Below are 20241 nucleotides of genomic sequence, written 5' to 3'. Positions count from 1 at the left end.
AACTGTCAGGATGATAATGCTTCAATTCACACAGTTAAAGTTGTTTCTGAATGGCACGAGGAACATTCTAGCGAGGCTGCACATCTTATCTGGCCAGTAGAGTCCCCAGATCTCAGTATCATTGAATATTTATGGTGCATTTTAGAAAACCAAGTAAGGAAATGATATCCTCCACCATCATCACGACAAGAACTGGAGACTGTTTTAGCTGACGTATGGACAAAAATTCCCTTGGAAATAATGGAAACTTTGTACAAGTCCATACCTCGTAGAATTCAAGCTGTAATTACTGCCGAATGCGGTCCTACCCCACATTAAGGTAAATTTGTTTGAAATTTTAAGGTGTTTCCATTCTTTTGTCCAACCCCTCTATATGTATGTATGTATGTATGTATGTATGTATGTAAATGCGTGTGTATGTGTGTCTGCGTGTGTGTATGTGTGTGTGTGTATGTGTGCGTGCGTGTCTTTGTGTCTGTCTTCGTCCCCCATCATGGCTTGACAACCAGTGTTGGTATGTTTGCGTCACCGTAATCTAGCGATTCGGCAAAAGTGATCAGACAGATTAAGTACCAGGCTTGGCGAAAGAAAAAAACTCTTCAAGGTGGTGCCCCAGCATGGCCGGAGTCTAATAATTGAAACAAGTAAAATATATAAAAAAAAACAGTTTGCTTCTTGTATGTGGACCGAGGTCAACATTCGTTTCATCCTTTCGGTATCGATAAAATGAGTATCAGTTGAACACTGAGGTTGAATGAAACGACTCACACCAACCTTCGAACCTGCTAGTCCTGCTTCCAAATTTGAAATCAATGTATGTAGGTGCATGCGTTTGGATTAAATTCTTACAAAAAACAATAGTGTCATGGAACTTGAAATGAACTCAATAAAGACCAAATGCCAGCTGATCGTCCTGATAAAGCTTCAAGAATTTTAGTTCTGATGCTGGAGCAAATCTTACAAAATTACATATTTGATGTTCTATGAAATCTAATGTCTCATGTGCACACATTTCAGGTTCTTAAAGTAAATAAATAAATAAATATATGTATTAACTGATTTTTTCATAACACAGGACAAAGGAGACAAATATATGATCGTTAAAATTCCTTATCCAGATAATGCACACACAGCTGGTCTTTATTTGTTGTTAAAGCTGCACATGATATAGGAAGCGTAGTGGCGAGCAGAATACGATTTGCTCTGCGTATTAAATTGAAGCCACAGAAAATAACGTGGACAAGTTACCTTCATAATCATTTAGTGGCGACTCCGGTTGCATTTACTAGATACCGCCATATTGTTAATGTCGGTGTTGAAAACAAGAACTCTGGGATAAGTAATCCTTAGTTACTTCAAGAATACGTAGTTTGCTTCAGTATTAAATGCTGCAATTTCCGATCAATTGACAAAGAATTTTTTAATGGAAACGACAGAAAATATTCAACAAGCTTAAATAATAACTTACCTCGAATATATACGAGACCGCCATAGATTTGGCAAATAATGAGAATACAACGAAAAGAAATGCCATCGGTAGTATTATACACTAACTATCCTTGAATTGGCGAATTCATCTATTTCACATTATTGCTTCTTCACTGAGTCGGAGCAACTATTTTGAAGATAAGCATATGCATGTTACTCAGCTGCATGTGCATTGCGAAGCACCAATGTGTTACTTAACAACCTCGAAGGATTAAATCGTATGCATCAGTATGTAATGAACGTAGAGCAACTTCTTTGCAGAAAAATATTAGAGGCTTCCCCGAAGGCTTTTCGACAAAGTCTGCCAGTCGTCTCTAGCGCTCAATGAAGTTCAGTAATTGAAGTATCCATGAAAATGATTCATTTTGTGTCTGAACAAAAATGATCTTTCTGTATTTAATCGGTTAAATTAATGCCACCATTTGCAAAGGTAACCTTCGAAATATTGTTAAAACTGGCACACGTTTTCCCCGATGACACTATGATTTCACCCATACACTTCTTAATAATGAATTTCAAGGAATAACTGATTCAATTTGATTATTCAGTTTACCAGCACTCTACGAACATCAACAACAGAAGGTTGCAAGATATATTCTAACATAAAAAAAGAAGATGCTGCGTGGGTGATCAACTAACAGATGAAACTGAATAAAATTCATGAAAACGTGATTACATTGAGAGGCCTCAATTCGAAGACCGAGAATAGCAAGTGTCACTTTATTCTCAATATTCTTCAATTAACTTGATGTATTTGTTTTACTTCTTCACATCATCATATACCAAGAGAGGAGAGTCAGTAATGCTTAGATCACAGGATTGGTCACTGAAATGGTACTCCATCAACGCTATTGGCAATTTACTGACCATTTTCAACCTTGGCGGCGTTGACACTAAAATATGCCTAATAATTCCACGGATTTCTCTTGAAAATTCTGACAGAGATTTGCCTTTCACTCTATGTGGTGTCCTTTTATTTTGTAGACAAATACAAGTGAAAACAGCTTTAAAGTTGAGTGGACTGTATCTTCGGATCACAGGACTCATACACGTATATAATTATATGTTGTTATCTTCAGAGTGGATGACCAACAAATGTAAGAATATTCGCAAAGCAAAGAAACTTTGACTGTACAACTGGAAAAGCATACCATAATGGAAATACAGGACATGCGTTAGAAACGTTGATTAGCAAATATAAATGTTGCATAATGTTTACAAATTGCTTGTAGATTAAGAGAGGGAATGATTTTAAAAACTATTGAAGTTACCCATTAAATATTGGAGCAATATTTATTTAACTTTCACTGAAAAAGTGAACCTAACTTTCAATTATTTCCCTAATTGAAAAGCAGCTAGTATAACACATTGTTTCTGTAAATAAGAATAAATGTAAAATTTATTAGATTTAAATCTTTTCAAAACCTCTTTGGTTTTAAACTGATTATATTTAATGTTAAATGTTTACGTATAATTTATCAGACATGCTCAACAAGGATATTACTCTATATTCAGGGCGCTCTCTCCTGCTTCCAGTTTAAAAAAATTAAGATTATCACTCCGGATTGATATCGCTTTGTGCCTTTCAAGAAGCACAAATCAGCTAGCATGCACGATTCTGCAGAGAATTCTTTAAAGCATTTAACATCTTGGGCTGAATTAAACCCGCACCATCTGCCTCCCACTTCTGAGCGCTTTCATTGCCCTATATTGTCTAGAGATATGAAACTCAGAAGGCAATATCGATTTATTTAAGAAGGACTTTTGTTCACTGAGATATCTCTAAAATTACGTAGAAATTCGTTTGAGTTATTACCAAGGTATGAAGTAAATTGATAGAAATACTGTTCTTCGAATTCAGCGTATTGCAGAAAATATTTATTCATTTACAAACCCATTAACTCCAGAGATTTCTATAGACTGCTCTTCTTACATTCCAAGAAGAATGAGGCAAATGCATCTTTCATTTCAGATTTTCACATACAGTAATTAAAGTGAAAAGTAAATGCTGGTAAAACGTGGCCAATTATAGAAAATGTAGCGATATCTACATTAGTTTGTGAAACCCATCATATAAAAAAATTATACCCTGGAAAGCTAATTATGATAATATATCACAATATACTACAGGAATCAATTTTGTAATTCTGTCAAATAAACTCTGTTGCTATATTAGAAAATTTATTCCAGTGTTATGCCATATTAATTAACATTAATTCCTTTTACGAAAGCGATATTAATTGAATTACGAAAACTCAAATGATATATTACAACATTAATGGCTAATTTTCAGTAAGAATGATATTGATGTATCAATATAAATATTCTTGGTATTCGCGCTTGTAGATAGAACCGATTATAATTTGAGCAATTTATTAACGACTATCTGTTTATCGATTGTCATTTTGTGCTTGTCATGTTAGTGAAGTTATGAAACTCACATATATAAAATGTCATAGTATCTGACCTGCTACAATTGAACTTTTGTTTTAAGTTTATAGGTTCATGTCAAGATAAGATAAATACTGCCTATCATTGTATCAGTTTTCGAGACGTGATTCTTGATTAGAAAAAGATACGAATATTTAATCAGTATTAACACGCCGTAATGTATGCAGTGAATTTGAAACACAGACATGCTAGACTTTTCATATGAAAAAAACATATTCACTTACTTGCTTGTAAATATTTGAAATAAATCAATCACATACTAAAGTTTAGAATTTTTTATTCAGATATTACCGAAATTTTAAATAAACAACGTAACATGTATTACATGAAATTTATATTTACAAGCATATAACAAAGATTTGATACAAATCTCAGCATCATTAACCTCACTGCACAGTAATTTGGAACAAAAGAAGTTCTTCCTTCCTCGCAAAGATTTAGACACTTTTTATGACTGAAAGATTTACCGTTAAAATAAATGTACTCTTTTAACCACATTATCTACTCCATTTTAGAATTAAGGCCTAATGTAATCGGTAATTCCATACCGAAGACGTTTAGAGCAGTAGCTATTTTACATAACTTTCCACGAATAAGTTTTAAAACCAAACCTTCTTCGTATAATGTATTGAAAAGATCATGGAAAGGAAAATATATCAAGTTTTCGATTTGGTTTGTAACTTGTTCACGAAAGTCCTTGTATATTATAGTTGTATCGTATATATATTTGTTTACATCACGTATTGGTTGATGTTTGAGACATGGGTCCTTAAAACAATCAGAGAATACTAAGATATTGACATAGTTTTATTTCCCTTATTATATAGACAAATTAGTGACAAAAATAGCCTGAGTAAGTTAATTCGTTCGCTGAAAGATAGTAATAAAATATATTCGATATGCAGGGATATTATTAATAACACTAAACCTTATAGAAAAGGACGAAAGAGATGCGAACTTCGCGTAGAAGAAACGTACCATATTTTCAATTCCAAATTTAATCTAATAAACACAAAGCAGGAATGTATTCTAAGATGCCTTCATACGAGTAAATTTACATTTAAACAGTTTATATAACATACTACACTTTATTTAACAATAAAAATATCATAGTAACAATGGAGAATCCAAGAGCAAAATTAGCAGAATAGTAAACTTTTAATATGAATGGTAAATTCACATAAACTTGACCAATTTTTCGGAGTTGTTTCACTTCACCAACCACATTTAGTAGGGGTGAACACTAGGTCAAGATTATAACAACTACTAACAGTGGCACCCGTACCTCCAACAAAACACTTTATTAATTCATTTTGTTAATTTCTCCAGTATTACTTAGAAACGGCAGAAGGCAGGAAGCCTGAGGAAAATGCATCGACCATGATGGTATCAAATAGTGTTCAGTCGTGGCAATCGAAGCACAGGTAACCATCTGTAAAGATGTTTAAATAACTGTTAAATGAGATTATGGATGTGAAAAAACACGCGACTTAACTACGCAAACAACGAGAGAAAAAATTGAAAACAGGATAAGTAACAAAAAACCCTTCATCAGTTATCGGCTGTATATCTCCTCCTCATTTCAAGCATTCGACGACAATATGAATCTTCTAAGACAGTTGCTCCCATGACTTACAAAATATATTTTGGATTTTTGGGAGGGTAAAAAATGGACAGTGGAAACGAACGAACTCAAACTTTGAGTGTTCTTAGAACGAGGGTAAAATAGTGAACGCTGGAAGAAATATTTTCTTTGAAAAGAAGAAAGATAGAAGAGAGAGATAAAAGAGAGATAGATAATATTTATCCTGATGAAAATTTACATTCTCCGCTAGGGCAATTATTCTCTAGGTTTCCAGTATTTTTTGTCATACATTCTTTTTCGAATTTCTAATCACATCCATATGGAAGCAAATTATTATTAAAAGAATTAATTCTTTAAACTGAGTTCAATAAATGTCTTGAAGTAAAGTGAAATCAACATTATTTACATTTGACTTACATTTGTCCTCATCTTGTTTCTTGTTAACCCACTTTTTTGTTGATATACCCTCCAGCATTCAGCAGGTGTCTTGAAGGAAATTCGAACCTAGATTTTCATTCCTACGGTATTTTCGATATTGTTGTTGTTATTATTGTTGTTATTTTTTTATAAGCCTTAAAATTCACTCCATAATTGCCCACGGGCATGTGACGTAGTGGTTGAGTGCGCGGGCTACTAACCTCAACATTCCGAGTTCGATTCCAGGCAGTGACCTGAATAACAATAATAATAATAACATCGAGAAATAACTTAGGAATGAGAATCAAAGTTGTGTTTAACAATAATCAATATAAAGATAAATATCCGTCAAATGTAAATGATGTACATAATTCATCTCTTAATAACAGAACTGAAAATGAAGTAGATTTCTGTTATTATATTTACGAGATGATGACTTATGTACATTATTTACACTTGAATGAAATTTGTCCTCATCTTTTTTGTTGTTAGCACAGCGTTTCGGCTGATATACCCTCCAGCCTTCATCAGGTGTCTTGGGGAAATTTCGAACCTGGGTTCTCATTCCTAAGGTATTTTACGATGTTGTTGCTGTTATTATAATTATTATTATTATTATCATTATTATTATTATCATTATTATTATCATCATCATCATCATCATCATCATCATCATCATTATTATTATTATTATTATTATTATTATTATTATTATTATTATTATTATTATTATTAATATTATTATTATTATTATTATTTTTCCTTCTTCAAATTTTCTTCCGTTTCTCGCCGAGTGTTTTCCGTACACGTAGGGCAGAGAAGCTCATTGTATGCATTCCCAGATTACACACGCAAATTCGCAGGTAAAATATGTATTTAAAAAATTAATGAATAAATAACTTCATAAATGGATGTTGTTTTCACAGCGATAATGCTCTTCTCAGTATACGTGCCGTTCCAGTTAACACGATTTTTTGTACTTCCTGTAAGCCTGGTATAATTTTCAAATAGGTTTCAGTACGTTTTTTTTAATCATTCCTAGAGATACTACAATCACTGGTACTGTAGTCGCCTTGAGATGTCACATTTTTTTCAATTTCTATTACCAAGACTTTATATCTACTAATCTTGTCAAATTCTTTCGCCGTTATATTGTGATCGCAAGGAATACTCATGTCAATTAATAAACACATCCTTTTTTGTCTGATCTTTTATGATAATATCCGGTTTATTAGCTTTTATAGTTCTGTCGGCATGTACGGGGAAGTCCCATAGAATCGACACATTTTCTCCCTCAATCACAGCTTCAGGATGGTGTTTATACCATTTGTCAGCGGTTTTGATTTTAGAATGCCGACATATTGTCCAGTGTAAATACTGGCCGACTCTGTCATGCATTACTTTATATTCTACAGGTGCTAAGACTCTACAGCCTGAGATTAGGTGGTCTATTGTTTCAATCTCATCGTTACAGAATCGTCATTTTGGGTCAGCTCCATTTTTTATCACATTGGCTTGGTAGTTCCGCGTTAATAAGCATTGGTCTTGAGCAGCTAATATGAAACCTTCACTCACCGCTTTCAGCCTTGAGCTTCATAACCATTGGTGCGTGTGTTTCTGGTCGACATCAGCTCGTTTGCTACGGGCCACATACTTGCCATACAGAGGTTTCTGTTCCCATCTGCTAGCTAATTTTTCATGCGCTTTTGTCTTTGCAATCAATTATATTTTCTTTGCAGCAGCAGTTGGCGCATTTCCTTCAGCCTGATCAATCTGGTAGGTATCTAAGAGATCAGTAGCGACGTTTTGCTCTCTTTCAGAATAGAGTGAAGATTTTTTCAGTCTTTCATGTTTTTCAACATGTTTTAGCATCCAATCGTGGGTTGCTTCAAGGTATTTGGCCAAGGTATTTGTGGTGGTTTTGTACGTAAGTTCAAACTGGATCAAACCTCGTCCTACCTGAACTCTGAGAAGGTAAAAACGATCCACGCCTGCTTTTGGACGTGCATCTTATTGCTTGTGGATTAGTCTGTCAATTTTCATAATTTCACTGGTATTCCAGTTAAGCACATTGAAGCTATAAAGAACAACTGGGACTGCTAAGAAATTTATGGCTAACACATTATTATATGCATTCAACTCAGACTTCAAGATTGCTCGAACTCTTCGATAACATTCCTTCCTAACCTCCTCCTTCATGTTCGCATGCTGGAAACCAGAGCTTTCATTTATTCCTAGGAACTTATAGGTTTGTTCCTGCTCAAGTTCCTTTATTACTGTTTCGACGTCTAATTCGATTGAATTAGATGAATTGAAATTGAAATTTACCAATTGAAATTTACAAATTTACCAATTGAATTGAAATTTACCAATTTCCCTTTCTTAAAAGTGGCTTTGGCATACTTTTCAAGGCCAAACTCCATCCCGATATCATCACGGAATCCTTTCACAGTATGTAAGCGTCCTTCAAGCTCTTCATCATCTTTGCCATATAGTTTTAAGTCATCCATATAAAATAGATGGCTTATTTTCCTGTTGTCAATTTTGTAGCCATATCCAGTTCTATTCAGTTCACTTGAGAGTGGTATTAGTGCTATGCAGAAAATTAGTGGTGAAAGTGAGTCACCTTGGAAAATTCCACAGTTTATGCTAATATTGTCTGAGCGCAATACTCCATTAGAATTATATAATTGGAGCTTCGTGTTCCATAGAGACATATTATACTTTAAAAAATCTGAAATCACAGGAGAAATTTTGAAAATGTCCAGCGACTTCAGAATCCACGAAAGGAGTATGCTGTCAAAGGCTTTTTTTTTATCAATCCATGAAGAGTTGAGGTTTCTGCGCTTGTTATGGCAGTTCTCAAGGATCATGCGATAAATTAGGAGCTGATCTTTGCATCCGTATGAGCCTTGTCTGCATCCTTTTTGTTCAGTGGGAATGAGGTTATTCTCTTCCATAAATGTATATGTTTTCTCCACTAGATAGATGTCAAAATATTATAGGTAGTAGACAAACGTGTTATAGGCCGGTAGTTGATTTTGTACTTCGTTTCGTTATTTTTGGGGAGGAGGTAAGTAATACCATTTGCCATCCAATGGGGAGTTTTTTTCGGGTCTTTCATAATACTATTAAGTATTATTGCTAACATTTTGTGTGCGGACGAGTGTGATGAGAGCCAGAAATTTGGTACTCTGTCAATACCAGGGGATTTACCCTTATGAGTCTTCGTTAGTGCCCTACTTAGGTCGGCGATTGAGATGTCTTCCCATACCTGTTCTTGCAAATCTTTGTAAGCATCTTGGGTGCGTTTGATCCAGTCTGCATTTTCATTGTATGGTTTCTCATCACTCCAGATCACTTTCCAAAAGTTTTCAATTTCCTCCATTAGGGGTGGATTTTCAGTGGTTATTTTTTCTTTCCCTACTTCCCTGTAAAATGATTTGGCATTGGATTTGAACATCTTATTTTGTTTGTAGCATTTGATTCTTTTCTCAAATATGTGTATTCTCTGAGCTTTTGTCTGAACTTTTTGTTTAAGTGTTTCTTTCGCTGAGATTAGTTTTTCTCTTGTTGAGAATCCATATTTTCTCACAATCTTCCTGCCTTTTCTTGATCTTACACTATTTCCAGAAATTAGCTCAGTTAATATTGATATCTCCCTTCGCAATGATTCAATTTCAGTTTCAATTCTACTCCTCCAGTTTGATTTTCTTTTCGAATTTGGTACTGTTGGCTTTTAGGATGATAAACAGCGTCTTTCGACTACCTTGGGAACAGAGTAAGTAATTACATTTAACTTATTAAGATCGGGTTTTAGTTGTTGTATGATTTCTTGTGTAACGCAGTTGCCAATTTTATTTTCATTCATATTTGTATGCCCTACAGCTGCAACCTCATTCAGAACTTACTGCTTCATTTCAATGATAGATTTTCTGTGTTGATCAGCAAATATGTGGTCTTCAAAGTCTGTTTCGACATCATTTTCCTGGCTGTTTTTTCTAGGGTCATCATATTTTCCTTTTTATCAGGCTCTTGAGTGGTTTCAGCATATGGTCGCCGTTCAGTCAATGCTTGTGGCCCAACATTCCTCCCCTCTGCTTCGTTATTTCCTTCCTGACTTATAATTAGGTCATTCTCTACCACTTTTTTAATAGAGGTTAATTCTGCATCTGTGAGTCTGGTATTTCTGAAGATATCTCTTCTAACATTTGCTAATCTGCTTTCAGCTGTTTGGTCTGCTAGCTGGATTCCGACTCCTCCAAATTCTGTAGGAGTTTGCGGTGTATTTCCCAAGAGGGTTGGCCTTCTACAAAGTAATAAGCATATATTACTTCTTTATATTCTTCCCGGTTCCATTTAGTCCTTTTACATTTTTTATTTTCTGGTCGTTGTGGTGGCGAACTGCTGGGGACAAATCCCGTTTAAGTGACCTTCCAGATTCGTATTCGGGGAAGATATTTTGCCATTTGAAAATATTTCGCCATCAGGCTGACAGTTTTCTGACAGGCGCGCTTCCTGAATAACCATTGGACAAGCGATTCGGGGTACTGTTTGAAATTTTCTTTTCAAATAAAGTTAAATTATAATTAAATTTTCATTTTTTAAAAATATTTATTTTATCATTAATATTATTCTATGTTTGACTTTTGCTTTACATTTTTATAAGTTGGCTCCAAGTCTCACCCAGAGACCTCAAGAGACAACAGGTTGGAAGTTCATGTTGTTATGCCTAGTGTGCCATATATTTGGTTTGTATTTAGTGTTGTACTAGTGAATGTCTAAAGAAAATCATACGAAATTATGTTTGTTTTAAAACTTGGGATTCCATAGAAAGTATTTTGTGTAGGATATGGGCGGTTCACATGAGCAATATCTTTTGAATGTCTGCCATTTTGGGGTTTCCTGGTATCTGAGTTAGGTAGCAATCAGCCCATTTTGCTATCATTCCCAGGGTACCTATGACAACATGTATTGTTTTAGCCTTCAGATTCCACATTTTGCTGATTTCTATTTCAAGATCTTTATATTTGCTCAGTTTTTGGTAGGTCTTGACAGATACGTTTATATCGATTGGGACAGTCATATTAATGAGGAGGCATGTTCTTTGTCTGAAGTCTTTCAATATGATGTCTGGCCTATTTGCATCTATCTTTCTGTCAGTTTGAATGGTGAAGTTCCAGAGGAGTGAGATGTGATCATTTTCAAGCACTGGAGGTGGTTTGTGTTCCTACCAGTTTTTTTCATGGGACAAATCCAGGTTTTTGCAAATTACCCAGTGAATATATTGTGCAGCTATATCATGCCTGTTAAGATACTCTGTAGGCGCTAGCAGACTATTATTATTATTATTATTATTATTATTATTATTATTATTATTATTATTATTATTATTATTATTTTTATTAGTATTATTATTATTATTATTATCATTATTATTATTATTATTATTATTATTATTATTATTATTATTATTATTATTGTTGTTGTTGTTGTTGTTGTTGTTGTTGTTGTTGTTGTTGTTGTTGCTGTTGTTGTTGTTGTTCTTGCTGCTGCTGTTGTTGTTATTTATGTCTGGGAAGGATTACAGGATAGGTTTCAAAAACTAGCGTCGAATTTTTCGACACAAATTTAAGTTTTCTGTAGGCAGAATAGTGACAAAGTTATTTTGCAAGCCCACATCATCCTACATTTACTTCCACCGCTGCTACATGCATGGAAGTACAATTGTGGAAGCCCCCATACGTATGTACCCAAGCATGAGTTGATATAACGACAATGTCAGTAATAATAATAATATATATATATAATAATATATATTAAGTATGATTGAGCAAACTGTATCCTAACACTGTATCTGTAACAATAATAATAATTAGAAAGTAACTAAATTATAATGATTTAATTAATTTAGAGTTTTTTTCATGGGACAAATCCAGGTTTTTGCAAATTACCCAGTGAATATATTGTGCAGCTATATCATGCCTGTTGAGATACTCTGTAGTCGCTAGAAGACTATTATTATTATTATTATTATTATTATTATTATTATTATTATTATTATTATTATTATTATTATTATTATCATTATTATTATTATTATTATTATTATTATTATTATTATTATTATTATTGTTGTTGTTGTTGTTATTATTATCATTATTATTATTATTATTATTATTATTAATATTATTATTATTATTATTATTATTATTATTATTATTATTATTATTATTATTATTATCATTCAGTGTTTTTTTTTTATATCATACTTTCACTTCACTACCGAGCGCAGCTCTGTGTGCCTTGGGTATGTGGTGTGTTTTCTTGTGATGCTCTGATGGTTACTGTATTGAAAGTGTTTTCGTACGATGTGGGCAGTGCCCAGTAGTGCAATTTTCTGTATGGTATGTGTTTGTAAGTCCTCGTGGTTTTGTTATGTATTTGTCTGAATATTTTTTTATCATACCTAATGCATCTACTATGATAGGAATTGTTCTGTTTTTAGATTCCATATTCGAGTTACCTCTATTTCCAGGTCTTTGTATTTTGAAAGTGTCTCCATTTCTTTTAGAGACCCGTTGTCATCTGCTGGTATTGATACATCAATTAGAAAGCATTTTTTTCTACAGGATCTCTGACAACTATATCTGGTCTGTTGGCCTTAATTTCTATATCTGTGTGTATTGGCATATCCCAGAGTATGGTTGCTTTCTCATTTTCTGTGACCTTTTCTGGGGTATGCCTATAGCATCTTTTTTCTGTTGTTATTCCATAATGTTGGCATAGTTTCCAGTGTATGAAGGTCCCAACTCTGTCGTGTCTGTGAATATATTTCTTCTTAGCCAGGACTGGGCAGCCAGAGATAATATGATTTATTGTTTCTTGTCCATCTCCACAAATTCTGCAGTTACTTGTTATATTTCTTTTCATTATATGTTTTTGGTACTTTCTTCTACTGGTGGTTTTACTGGAAGGAGATATTTGCGAAGTGTTGTATCAGTCTTGGAAATGCGGCCCATATAATATCAGGACATTATTCAAGAGTAATACAACATTTCGCAAATATCTTCTTCGAGCAAAACCACCAATAGAAGAGAATATGACCAAAGACTGCGTGTATTTCATCCCATGCAGCTGTGGTAGGTTATAAAAAAGCGAAACATACTACCCCCTCAAAATAAGGGTAGACAAACATAGCAAAGCTGTGACATGAGGAAATATTGATAAATCGGCTATAGACGAGCTTGTATGGAAACATGGAGACTACCTCCCCGCTGTGAGATAAAGTTAAAATAATAGACAGAGAACACTACTGGAAAATACGAAAAGTAAAAGAAGCAGCACATATGGTAGGACACAACAAGCTCCTAAGTAGACCGAGTGCAGATATAAATAGCATATGGGAACCGGTATTAAAGAAGGATTGGAAAATATTATATTTATAAGCCCTAAAATTTCACTCCATAATTGCCCACGGGCATGTGGCGTAGTGGTTGAGTGCGTGGGCTACTAACCTCAATATTCCGAGTTCGATTCCGGGCAGTGACATGAATAAAAATAACAATAATAACAACATCGAAAAATACCTTAAGAATGAGAACCCAGATTCGAAATTTCCCCAAAACACCCGGTGAAGGCTGGAGGGTATATCAGTCAAAACGTTGTGTTAACAACAATCAATATGAAGACAAATATCCGTCAAATGTAAATAATGTACATAATTCATCTCTTAAATATAGAACTGTAAAATGAAATGAAGTAGATTTTTATGTTAACGATGTACTTTTCATTTATTTAATTACCCCAGACAGCTGTTTTTGTTTACTTATCATCAAAAAGAAATTATATGATAATAATATGCATTTGTTTATTATGTCATGGTCTTTTTGACAGACACGGCTCTCTGGAATAATTGAATAAATGAAAACTCCATTATTAACATCAAAATCTGCTTCACTACATTTTATTTGATGACATTTATTGAACTCCGTTTAATGATTTCATACTCACACACATAAACGATAGAATTTCACACTGTTTGCGTATAAAATTCATGCACAAAGCACTGGTAGGCGTGGGGGGGTATTGTAAAACATACCCACCCAAGATGCTGCATAGTTGAACTGAACCCGAAAGCATGTGCTTCAAACCGAGTTTCTTTTCTAATACAGCCAGGTCTGAGCCTAATGATCCAAATATAATTTCTCTTCCAAAAAATGTTTCTAATATTTTAAGGAAACCTAATTCAGTTCAAAGCAATTCTATAGTATGCAATAAGATGTTTCATTGTACAAATGGATGCTCCTCCAGATGAGGCTTTCAGAACGGACAAAATTAAGAATAGTGAAAATTTTCTTTTCGATTGTTTGTAAATTTTGATCTCAAATCATTCAAGAATTCTGATCGAAATGTTTGCTTTTTGAATACTTCTTCCATTTTGTGTGTTTTAAATTTGAAGAGAACCGTATAAAGACGCAAACTATACTTTGCGCCAAATCAAGCTCGCTATTAGATTTAAATCCACATTCAACGTGTATCTTGTTCATTTATCTTAATTCGTATGTCTATAATAATGACGGGGTCACAGTTATAATTAAACTAAGTATCGCTATTAACAGCACACATTAAACTAGTATAATATAAGAGCAATTGCAAGGAACGATTGTTATGAATATCGACAATAGATTTACGAGGCTATGGTTTTTACCCTAATACAAAATTTGAAAATATGACAGGCCAATATTTACACATTATGAAATTAGGCTATATAATTTCGAATATTGTGGCTGAGTCTAACATAGACGAAGAATAATTAATCCACAATTATCAATGCATAAATTCCCACCTTGACCAATACGGTTGATTTTAAGTATCAGTCGGATTCTAAACATTGTATCTTTCTTCAATGCCAGAACAGAGTTATAAAACGCTGTATGGCCTGATCTCATTGGTATGCATTGCATGATGTCTTGTAACAGAATTGAACTTATACTATCAAGGAACGGTGCAGAACAGAGTTCCTTCAATCCAACATAAACTTTCGCCTCAAGCCTGATACACAAATTCTTGGATATATTTTCGATCCAAACATTGTCATCTTCTGCACTAGATGACGGTGAAAAGGAACAATATCAGTGATGTATGGAAAAGAAGATCTATTAGTCGAGTTGAATGAAAAAAATATCATAATCGCATTGGTGTATGTTGGAAATTCTGGAGGAGGAGGCGCAGCCCTACAAAGGAAGATTGTGGTGTAGAACTCAAAACTTTTTTTTCTCAAACTATTTCTGAGAGACTTAAAAAATACGTTCTTTTTGACTAGTCACTTAGAGGGCACCGAGGCTTAAAGCTTTTATACACCCACAAAGCTGACTTGTTCGATTATCCAAGTAGACACCATGAGGGTTGCCAAGAAAGAAAAATTACAAGAACACTTCAGAGGAAATAAGTTAAAGTTTCACTAGTGAACCAAACACACGACCAAATGTCTAAAGACCTCGGAAGCCACGTAAGCATATTGACACAAATACTGAGTGAAAACTTGTGAAAACATTCATACCATCTGACCAACTCACGCAGGGCTTCACTTCTCGCCAAATGAAATAGAAATGAATGCTTCGTATATATGTAGCACTATACGGTGAGCTGGTTACTGTCAAAATTTTCTGAACAAATACCCCCCCCCCCCCAAAAAAAAAGAGGAATCTTCTGACAAGCAGGTGCAGTTCTTGATAAATTTCATATCAATTTTCAAACCAGTGAAGCTTCAATCAATTAAAAGAGAAACTTGATGAAATTTAAGCGTGCAACAGTGAAACGTTTAGTGACAAGACAACTGGTCTAGTTTTCTTGATGTGATTTGCTGGCAAGTTACCCCACGAATTGAAGGATAATAAAATCATTCCCTTCGGGTTAGAAAATTATACAATATACCTGTCCAATTCTAAAATGTATAATCATTTCTACATGTCTTAGCCAAGGAAATTGTAAGCATGAGTAGCAGATTAAAATTTCAAATAACAAAAGTTCTCAGTTGCATAATGCTCCCATATTCTTTACTAAGTAGAGGTAAATACAAATACGTCGGACAGGGAATGTCGTCAGAATTATTAAATATAGCCAGAAAATATAAGAATGTTCAAATGGAGAGGAGAATAATATCAACATTCAAATATTGCAAGTGCCTCGTAAACAGGGGAGGATTGTGCTCGAGGATTTTCTTAATGTTGAAAAGTGAGTATTAGAGTGTCAATGGCGTTTGGCTTAATATAAATCTATAGAGTATAAGATCAACCCATTAAAAAGCGGATTGGGGAATGAAATTATGCCACAACATCCCTAATACACGCAAGCAACAGTATGTGTTCTCTGACTAAAACGTCTGTATCAGATTAGACTGAAAAAGCCTATTCTAGTTGAGAAGCATATGCCGTCACTGACTGAACTCCGTAGCTTTGTCATTATATGCCTTTAGTTCTTTATATCTACACATTTGGAACTTGCTATTTTGCATTTCCATTGCGCATATTCTCTAAATCCCAATATGTATGAAGTATAAACTTTCACTATAACTGCACAAATGTTTAAGTTCTATACATGTATATATTTTACGCATATACGACCATTAGATACGGATAACGCGTTAATGTTTTCCAAATCAATTTAATCACTGTTTCATATTTGTTCATTATCCATTTAAACAATATTTCAACATGTATTTTGTTTATTTTTTCAGGTACATTTTAATTCAGAATCGTTTAAGCTTTATAACAGCAAAACTACTTTCATTTTAATTAATTGAAGTAATGTCTTTGTACTATTTCTGTTGGAAGAACGACATAGTTCATAAATCAGCCAATGAACCATAATTGTACACTTGTAATTTCTATAGCGTTGGATTATTTGAACGTTGTTGAAACTCATTTTAGGATCAAGAAAAAATTATGTCTCATCTTAAGCGTAGGTTTATCAACAAACGTATGTAAAATTAAACATCATTCAAAGATTTCTCGTTGTTTCAATGCGTATTGCATACGATTGTAAAACTTTTGATAAACCTTTTCTCATCAACTCAACGCTATGTAACACAAATAAATTTTGCTGAATTTTAAATAAGCGTAGATATTAAATAGTTTGCCTTTAAATATGCAACGCGCATATGAGTAAAAATCATGATTCTATTCAATTCGGACGAAGATTTGTATGTTACATAAAATATTTCGATATTTCTTGTTTTCTGAATAATTACTTCATAATCGTCACCAGCAACATTTCTACAACGTAATATGTGTAAATCTAAAATTGTAATCATTTCAAATTCAAACCACAATGTATACATCTGATTAACGATGATGAAATAATGGAGATATTTGATGCAGTACATTGACATTAATTAAACCTGGTAGAGGTAATTTGTTATTCAATTTCCGTAATTATAGAAATAATTTTTTTAGTAATTCACATTCCACTATATTTATTTACACTTTTATGGCATTTAATTATACTTGTACATTATGTGCTCGATGGACACGTAGGTGGCTTATTATGTCTTTTATAGTATTTCAAATCTAAATAGTGATGCCCATCAATTCTTTACTTCAGTTTATAACTCGAAAAGAATTACAATTGAGTTGAATCTACCAACTTTTCATATACAGAAAGACATACAAATCTCGCAATGCTACAGGAAAATTCTAAATATTTCAATTCTAAAGCTACATTTGAATTGAAACACACATTTGAAAATCTGTAACCCAAATTTTAAAGTGATACACTAATGAAACAATTGTTCCCTACTCAGTTTTTACATACACTCTGACGACAGTTTTTCAGTGTTTTCCAGTGGCATATTTCTAGTAAGTTCATAAAAATACAGATGGCGGACCATATCGACTCTTGCCCTATATGATAAACGTTCGTTTTTAAATAATAACTTACTTGCCGTGACCCGCTCTACGCGCAGGTAAATGTGTGGTTGTTACATTCCTTTCTGTTGTTTATCGCCACATTCTCCCTCTTTGTTTCTCTCTCCTTTCTCTCTCACTTTCCCACTCTCTTACTCTTCCTTTCTCTCGGACTATCCCTCGCTTTCTCTTACTCTCTATCTTTATCTATCTCTCTCGCATCTATAAACAACAAAAGATCTTGAGTAAGTTGTGAAAGAAAATATATTTAAAGATCAATCATAAATATTAGGCAGTGACAACGGAAAGGTCTGCTTCAAGGCAGACAACAAAACACTAACATTTAAAAGGGACAGACGGACTTGCGAGTTGAAACAAATAAAAAAAAATTGGAAACCAAAGTTTGAAGGGATAGAATCTGAGGATAGTAGGCTCACCATGGCAGTTTAACGGGTCGCGTAAAATGTAGACTCACCATGGCAAGCATTCAAAACTTCTTTTTATGGACGGCAACACATTGACGATTTATAGGCTGGCGCAAATTTTTAGCTTGCTGTAACTGAGAATTTCTAAACACCTTCTCCTGTAAATTTTAATCCCCTTCCAGCCCCATTTAGACCCCTTTTCACATATTGGTTAATATAACACGATTTCATTCGGGTCTACATTTTATAAGATGAGGAATTTTGTCCTAGAGGTCATTTGAGGAAAAAAAAAATTGTTGCCATGCAAAATCGCCAGCACTTTTAACATAGGTGTGCATATTTTCAGCTCAACCGACCACATAATGTACACATTATATATATATATATATATATATATTATATATCTACGCATTAAATATATTTATGCACATATATACGCAGTATATATATATATATATATATATATATATATATATATATATATATATATATATATATATGTGTGTGTGTGTGTGTGTGTGTGTACACATTATATATATAACCAATGTATTCAAATTATATATATATATTGGCCTGCTCGCTTGGCCAACGGAGTGGCGTCATTTGAACGCTAAAAAACAATGCGAAGCGCATTGTGTCCGGCGATGTGTAGCAACATCTGATAGTCTGGTCGGTCACGGTGATCACGGTGATACACACACACACACACATATATATATATATACATATGTATATATATAAATACAGATATATACATTATATATACATATTTATATACAGAACACACACACACATATAAATTAACTCAATAATTATCGTGGTGGCGATAATAATTCTCTCTATGAATGCAGACAGAAGTAGAGAGAGAGAGAGGGGGTGGAGGATGTGGGAGAAAGAGTGAGACCGCTGGCGAAGTCGGTTGGGGAAAGATAGTTGATCTGTCACACGTCGTTATAGAAAGAATGTGGAGGGAAGGGAGGAAAGACAGAGAGACGGAGGAAGACAGGCAGATAAGAGAATGAGAGTAGACATGTCAAAGTGTGGGTTTTTTTGCCCTAGTAACCACAGCTGTTGAGATATGGATTTCTAATCAAGCCCACTCACATCTTCCCCTCATTTTACATGTCCCTGTAAATTTTGGAGCAAATCTGACGGGATCTATTGCTCTTTAAACCGTTCCAATGCCCAAACCAGACGAACAAACAAACTTTCTCAGTCCAGATTTATAAATATTGATTTAATACTATATTCTGATGTCCTTAGAAAATTGATAATGATATATCCAAACCAAAAAAATAAACAAAAAAAAACATGAGATACTGCAATAGAATTTGATGGCGTCAGCTTTAGAACTCATATTGAAAAATGGTATAATCACAGCAATGCAGCTTATATACTACCTTGTTATTATTGTCCTTGATAAAATATAAATATATAAACATTAGAGTATATGTATTACTTCTGTTGCTCTTTATACCTATGAAACATCGCAGAATTTACGTACCGTCATAGTTACTTAATGAAGCAACTTAAATAGTATTTGATCCTTCAAAGTGTATTTGCTAACAATTATATAATAAAAACGCTACTCAATGTGGATACTATATCGCATAGTGGGCTCTGTTGTTCATATTTTTCACGATACAATTTATTTCGCTATGGCTGCTGGGACTAGTGTTCAACCGGAGTTCTACTCTGCGTAAAAAGATATATTAACGAAGAAAATCCGCCTGTAGTTATCTAGGTTGTGCCTGTAATTTTTATAATAATTTGCTGTAATCACCAGCGGTTAGAATGTCTATGGATATTCATGTTTACTTGATGCTAATATTTGTATTTTCCGGTATATTTTCTAGTGTTCGTCATTGCAACGGACGATATGGCAAAATGGGCTGAAGTGTAGCAGATGTGTTGAATATAGTTGTGGCTCTATAATTTCCTGTTATCAGAGAAGCAGGTAAGTGGTTTT

This window comes from Octopus sinensis, linkage group LG5, assembly GCF_006345805.1.
Source record: "Octopus sinensis linkage group LG5, ASM634580v1, whole genome shotgun sequence".
Classification (NCBI taxonomy): Eukaryota; Metazoa; Mollusca; class Cephalopoda; order Octopoda; family Octopodidae; genus Octopus; species Octopus sinensis.
This window is presented reverse-complemented; position numbering follows the sequence as displayed.